The sequence below is a fragment of the Rhinopithecus roxellana genome, chromosome 17, assembly GCF_007565055.1.
Source record: "Rhinopithecus roxellana isolate Shanxi Qingling chromosome 17, ASM756505v1, whole genome shotgun sequence".
Lineage (NCBI taxonomy): Eukaryota > Metazoa > Chordata > Mammalia > Primates > Cercopithecidae > Rhinopithecus > Rhinopithecus roxellana.
In genome coordinates, this window is record NC_044565.1 from 114,215,441 (window position 1) to 114,223,293 (window position 7,853).

Consider the following 7,853-nt stretch of genomic DNA (forward strand, 5'->3'; position numbering starts at 1 on the left):
TTCGATTTTGTATCAGTATATACATAAATTAAGCAGCTGCTATGACTGCCTTTTAAGGCCACTGTCATTTGCAATCTCAAGCAATTGATCCTCTTCAAGCATGGACAAAGTCAATTCACTTGGCTTATTCAGAAATGGGTCATGGATCCATTCCTTCCCAGTTCGGGGTTCTTTTGTGGTTGGGAAATAATGCAGAAAGTTTTTTTTTTTTTTTTTTTTTTGGAGATGAAATCTTGCTCTGTTGCCCAGGCTGGAGTGCAATGGTATGATCTTGGCTCACTGCCACCTCAGCCTCCTGGGTTCAAGCAATTCTCCTACCTCAGTCTCCTGAGTAGCTGGGATTACAGGAGCCTGCCACCATGCCCGGCTAATTTTTGTATTTTTAGCAGAGACAGTGTTTCACCATGTTGGCCAGGCTGGTCTTGAACTTCTGACCTCGTAATCCACCTACCTCAGCCTCCCAAAGTGCTGGGATTGCAGGCGTGAGCCACCACACCCTGTGATGCACAAACTTTTGAAAGCTGAGATAAGTGATCATGCAGCAGCTGAGAGAACAAAGGCCCTGGTTCAGTCTCTTTCAAAATTTCTACTAATGTTTGAAACATGCTAAAAATCCCAACGTTCACTCACTGCCCCCATAATTCCAGCCATTTTTGAAGACTTGAACACAGTTGTCATTCGCCCCTGAAGTGACAAATTGAGTATATTGAGTGGTTTATATAAGTCATGCAAGTAAACAAGGTTTGCCACCCATTCTGTGTTACTGTAATGTGCTGTCAGTGGTGACTGTTTTTCTAAAAGAGATCTCTGGAGTGGCTCTCATAATTCAAAAACTCCGACCAGTAATACACCTTTAGAAAACCGTCTCACTTCTGTGTATAAGAGATGTGTGTGCTCTGTGTCCATCTCCCCACAGAGCTGTGCAAACAGATGTGGATTAAGGACATGTACTTTTATGTCACTGATAATTTTAATCATGTCCTGCAAAACATTGCTAAGGTGACATTTTTTGGCTAGCCAGCATTTCTTTATGGATAACACAGTGTGTAGACTCACATTCAAGGGATACTTCTTTGACCTGAGTGGTGAAACCAGAAAGCCATCCAGTCATGGCAGCTGCTTTATAACCGTGCATATACTGATACAAAATGACCAATTCCGTTTTCCTTATATGTAACCATTCAAAGACTTGAATGTTTCTGCAGCTGTGGTGTTGGTTGGCAACAAAAGTGCAAATAACATATCCCAATGTGCATCCTCCTGAAAAATATATCGCACAAAAACAAGCATTGTTGCCTTTTTTGTCAACACCAGTAGACTCGTCAACCTGGATTGCACTCCTTGGTGACATTAATTCTCCCCAATAATTGTTCTTCAATATCTTCTACTGTTCCATCAGTTTGTCTAGTTATGGTGTTAGCCGAAAGAGGAACACATGCCACCTTTTGAACTGGAACCTTTACTATAAGTTTATGACAAATGTTCTTAGCAGCAGGTAGGATCAACTCTTCACCAATAAGGGCTTCTTAGCTTTAGCAATGTGATTAGCCACTATGAATGATGTTCTCAGTGCAGACACATTTGATGAAGTGGTGGCCTTTAATAATTGCTTCTGTTCTTCATGTTCATATTTTTTTTTCTTTAGAAAAACTCCAAAGGGTTATCTTTTAATGCAGGGTACTTGGTCTCCATGTGGCAAAGCAGTTTTGAAGGTTTCATGGCTTTGTTAGGTAACCAGTCGCCACATATTATACAAAGTGGGCTTGGAAAATATGAATCACCTGTTGCAATGAACCTGTAATTTAAGTAGGACTCTTGGTATTTTCTTTTAAATGCAGCTTTTTTGTTGTTGTTGTTTTTGGTGGCAGTCATAGATCTGCTGCTGCCTCATCATTGGGGTCTTTCTCCCTTTTCAAAGAAACTCTCCAGTGACTTTGTTTTTTACTCATTTTGGCTAAGGTTAGCTTGTGGACTTACTAAAACTGTGACGAAGTATGCAGTGCAGGAAAGAGGCGTGGTTGGAAGTGGCATATAAAATAATGGGCAGATCAGACACAATCTAAAATAAGTGTTGAATTCTGACTTAAAGCCTGGATCAGATGCAACTGTACAATTGAAGTATATCAACTCACTTGCCACTATAAAGCCAGCCATCAGATGCAGCTGTACAATTGAAATACATCAAAAGCTTATACTTTAATGCAGGATACTTGGTCTCCAGTGGCAAAGCAGTTTTGAAGGTTTCATGGCTTCATTAGATAACATCACTTGCCACTATAAGCCTGCCACTGGATGCAGCTTGTCACTTGCCACTCACTGATAGGGTTTTGATATGAGTCCACAAGCAATTCACTTATTATGGTCTTTATGCAGTCAAACCTCTCCGCTAATGTTAATCTGTATTTGCAGCCACTCCCCAGCACTAGCATCACTGCCTCAGTTCCACATCAGACCACCAGACATTAGATTCTCATAAGGAGCATGCAACCTAGATCCCTCATATACATAGTTCACAATAGAGTTTGCACTCCTGTGAGAATCTAATGCCACCACTGATCTGACAGGAGGCAGAGCTCAGGTAGTAATGTGAGTGATGGGGAGCGGCTGCAAAGATAGATGAAGTTTTACTCGTTTGCCAGGTGCTCACTTCCTGCTGGGCAGCCCAGGTTCTAACAGACCATGGTACTGGTCCATGCGCCAAGGTTTGGAGATCCCTGGCTTAGAAAGTGTATTTTGAAAACTTTTTTAAAAAGTTCCCTGCTGCGGCCGGGCGCGGTGGCTCAAGCCTGTAATCCCAGCACTTTGGGAGGCCGAGACGGGCGGATCACGAGGTCAGGAGATCGAGACCATCCTGGCTAACACAGTGAAACCCCGTCTCTACTAAAAATACAAAAACTAGCCGGGCGAGGTGGCGGGCGCCTGTAGTCCCAGCTACTCGGGAGGCTGAGGCGGGAGAATGGCGCAAACCCGGGAGGCGGAGCTTGCAGTGAGCTGAGATCCGGCCACTGCACTCCAGTCCGGGCGACAGAGCGAGACTCCGCCTCAAAAAAAAAAAAAAAAAAAAAAAAAAGTTCCCTGCTGCTATGGAATGGATCTTTCTGAACAAACCCAATTTAAAACACACTGATTGCTTTTGGTTGGTCTTAAAATAGACTAAAATCTTTAACATGGCTTAATATGACTCAACTTGGCCTGGCCCCTGATTCCCTCCAGTCTTGTCTCTACGATTATTTCTTTCTTTTCAGACTCCAGTCAGCCAAAAAAAACATGTTTTCAGTCAGTTGTATTGAGCATGTTCCCTCTTGATAGTGGACACATCCTGATTCCCTGTATCTGAAATGCTTTACTGTTTGCCTAGCTAACTGCTATTCTTTAGACTCAGTCAAATATTGTTTCCCATGTCAAGCCTTTCCATAACTTCCAGAGCATCAGAAAATTTATTCTAAATTTGAAAAATTTATTTGTAGGATTACCTGCTTACTTTGTTTCCTCACTAGAGCATGCAATCTCTTCTCCTTCATATATATGTCACAAATAGCCTAGTTTATAATGTCTGACATAAAAGTGAGTGAAGTGGGTGTTCAGTACAATTAGTTAAACATATTAAGTACAATATACAAAGAAGCCAGGCTCCAAAGTCCACGTGTGTTAAGAACTTTATTTGCATGAGATGTTCAGAAAAGGCAAATCTATGGAAGGGGAAAGCAGAGTAGTGTCTACCTAGGACTGAGAGTGGGAATGGGAATGAGGATAAACTGTTAACGGGCATGAGGGATCTTACCAGAGTGAGCAAAATGTTCTAAAACTAGATTATAGTGATGGTTGCAGGACTCAGAAAATTTACTACAAATCATTAAATTTTACATTTAAAGTGGGTGAATTTTATGATATGTAAAGTATTCATCAATAATGGTCAATAGTTTGGTGTGTTCTGGCCTTTTTATTAGCCATAAACCTACTTAGGAAAGCTTCCTTTATGTCCACCTATAATGACCATATAAGCGCTTTCGCAGATTCCCTTAGACCTTCTTATTCATTTCTATGTGCCTCGTCATGCCTTCTCTGGGTCTTTGCCTTAACAGCCTGCATCACAGGCTTTCTTTGAATATCATCCTGGACTACTGAAACCACTTTCCCTATTTATCACACAGACTGGAGTTCCTGTGGTTTTCAGATCTCCAGAATGGGTCTTAGCCAATTAATAGCTGCTGCGGGAGGATGGAGAGAAAGCTTCCTTAACTTTATGGGGGGCAAACTCTGAGCTGTAATGCCTGCTCCTGATAAGGCTGATGGCATCTTTTCAGTATCTTTGTCTGGAAATGCACTTTCTCAGCATGTTTTCCTTCCCTTTCCTGTTTTGTGGATGTAAGATTTATCAGATTCTGGGAGCTCTTTTTTAATAAATTCCTTGCTCAAGAACCTGCACCTCAGGGTCTCTTTCTGGCAAGACTTGACCCAAGATGCTTCCAGGAGCACCTGTTTTGATGTTGCGAATTTTCAAAAATAATTGTGAGAAATTTACTATTATCCTAGTATTTCGTATTCTTTTTTACAAGTCCCAGACTTCACATATTCTGTAATTGTTGAGGATGCCCTGAAAGGTTCTTCCTGCCCTTCTTCCCTTACATACATTTCAGATCTAGCTTAGACATTATCTTGACTCAAGAAGTAGGGCTGGACACAGTGGCTCATGGATGCAATCCTAGCCCTTCGAGGGGCTAAGGTGAGTGTGTCAGGAGTTTAATGCTACAGTGGGCTATGTTCATGCCACTCGGCTCCAGCCTGGGTGACAGAGCAAGACCCCATCTCTATTAAAATAAAATAAAATAAAATAAAATAAAACAAAATAAAATAAAAAATTAAAAGCCACCCTCTTAAATCTAATATAAATTGAGTATTTCACCTCTGACTCCATTGTATTCTGTGCTTCCATATTTATAGCATTTAATTCACTTTATAAAAATTCCCGTTTTATTCTTGATCTTTCCTTCTCAACTGTGCAAATCTGAGAGCAGAGATTTTATCTTTTATTTTTAGCTTCCTCGTGCCTAGTATAACATATAAAAGGTGTGTGATTAATACTTATTGATTCAAAATAATTGAGTAATCTATATTCATATGGAATGCCATGTAATACATACCTATAAGTTTCAGAAAGTTGTAGAGCCATTTATACATATAAATTTTCTTATGTAATTATCTATTTTATATATATATATATTTGAAAAATAAGCACTAGTGTCTGTGTCTGTGTATTGAAGGGCATTTATGATTTATAATTCATAATTTAACCTTGTGTCATAATTTTACTCAAGCAAATAGTTAATGAAGTGTAAGAAAGAAAGAAGAAAAACATGCAAGGAGGGAGCTTGAGAACTGATAGGCTTTATGAATTGCCAGAGCAGGGAATATTGTTTTGGTTGTGGTCGTTGTTGTAGTTGTTGTTGTTGTTCTTGGTAATATTAATGTTGTTCTGCTGGAGGAGAAGCAAGGTTATGTTCAGTATCAGTTATATTCTGACATGTAAAATTCAGTATTACTCATATCCCAACGTGTACTGCCTTTTCAGCTTAGACATAAGCTGAAAGAAGCCACATTATTTGGCTATAATTAGGATTGTATCGTACTGTAGAATTATTATAGTTAACAATAATATATTACATAGTTTTAAATAGCTAGAAGGAGAATATTGAACATTTCCAACATAAAAAAGATAAATGTTTAAAATGATGGATGTGCTAATTATCTTCATCAGATCACTATGCATTACGTGTATTGAGACATCACTATAAACTTCATGGATATGTTCAATTATTAGTTGTCAATTAAAAAATAAAAGAGTCCAATCTTGGCCATGCGTCCTGGTGTAGCGAGCAGCCTCAGAGCTGCTCATCGCTGCTGTCATGGTTCGTTTGCTAAACTGCATCGTCGCTGTGTCCCAGAACATTGGCATCAGCAAAACAGGGACCTGCCCTAGCCACCGCTCAGGAATGAGTTCAGGTATTTCCAGAGAATGACCACAACCTCTTCAGCAGAAGGTAAACAGAATCTGGTGATTATGGGTAGGAAGATCTGGTTCTCCCTTCCTGAGAAAAATCGCCCTTTAAAGAACAGAATTAATTTAGTTCTCAGCAGAGACCTAAAGAACCTCCAGAAGGAACTCTTTTTTTTTTTTTTTTTTTGCCAGAAGTCTGGATGATGCCTTGAAACTTAATAACCAGAATTAGCAAATGAAGTAGACATGATTTGGGTGGTTGGTGGTGGTTCTGTTTTATAAGGAATCCATGAATCACCCAAGCAATCTTAAACTATTTGTGACAAGGATCATTCAGGACTTTGAAAGTGACACATTTTTTCCAGAAATTGATTTGGAGAAATATAAACTTCTGCCAGAATACTGAGGTGTTTTCCCTGATGTCCAGGAGGAGAAAGACATTAAGTACAAATTTGAAGTACATGAGAAGAATGATTAATATGAAGGTGTTTTCTGGTTTAAGTTGTTCCCCCTCCCTCTGAAAAATGTTTGTAATTTTACTTTAGAAAAAAATACTTTTGTTGACTTTAGATCTATGGATAATTATTTCTAAACAATGTGTTTTTTCCCCCCACTAACCTAGATTATATCCGATATCATTTATGAAACATTCTTGCTATAAGTAAGTGCCTCTCCAACACCCTGACTGAGTCCCAAGCACCTGCTACAGTGAGCTGCCATTCCATACACATCATGTATGGCACTCTTGCCAGTCCTTGACATTTTCGGGCTTTTCAAATGTTGGTAGCATTTATTAAAGATGAAGATGCACATACCCTTCCACTGAGCACTTTCACTAGTGGGAAACACCGAAAACTTCCTATGTGTATATCCAGAGGTTTGTAGACAAATGTTGCAGACTTGTTTGTAACAGTGAAAAAATTGAAAACAACCTGGAAGTGCAGTGATGGAAAAATGAGTGTATTTCTGTCTCAGATTGGGGAACCCAAAGCAGATTCTAAGACTGAAATTTCAGTGAAAGCAGTTTATTTGCTAGGTCTTACCAGAAATCATCAATTGAGGTATAGAGAAATGGAACTGAGACTGTAAGGAAACCAGTTTAAAGTCAGTGAGCAGGTTCCCATTGGTAACAAGATCCATACTGCTGAGATACAGGGAAACCGAGGGGAGCAAGCTGGAGTATTTATCACCCACTTTTTCCTTTTCGGCTCCCTGTCCTGTGTGTGGGCGGAAAGTACTCCAGCTTCTCTATAGCAAGTCCCAGGTGTTTGCAGTAAGAAGCTGCTGGCATGCATGGGAATAGTGAATGCCAAGCACTTAAAGCAATTCCGTGTTTATGTATGTAATCTCTTCATACTTTTTTTTTTTTTTTCCAGACAGCTTTTCATTCTTGATTCCCAGGCAGACTGCGGTGGCGCAACTTCGGCTCACTGCAACCTCCACCTTCCAGGGTTCAAGCGATTCTCCTGCCTCAGGCTCCCGAGTAGCTGGGACTACAGGCGCGGGCCACCAGGCCTAGCTGATTTTGTGTTTTTGGTGCGGATGGGATTTCACCGTGTTGGTCAATCTGGTCTCAAACTCCTGACCTCAAGGTATCCACCCGCCTCGGCCTCCCAGAGTGCTGGGATTACAGGCGTGAGCCACTGCACCCAGCAGATCTTCATACTTTTTGTGTAGTAAAAAGTATAAAGCCACACATGGTTTATTTGAAATAGTTTATAATTTAAAAAAAATACAAAAGCAGGAAAACCAATTCTAAGTTCAAGTGAGGGATGACGGTAGTTGGAACCAAAGGGTTGCATGTAGTACGAAATTGTGATTTAAGATATATTTTAAAGTTGGAAGTGGCAGGATATTC

At 40.1% G+C, this 7,853-nt stretch overlaps 1 pseudogene; it reads left to right on the forward strand.

Moving 5' to 3' along the window:
• The first annotated feature begins 5,903 nt into the window (after nt 1-5,903).
• On the forward strand, nt 5,904-6,473 carry LOC104657321 (annotated as a pseudogene).
• Nucleotides 6,474-7,853: the final 1,380 nt, after the last annotated feature.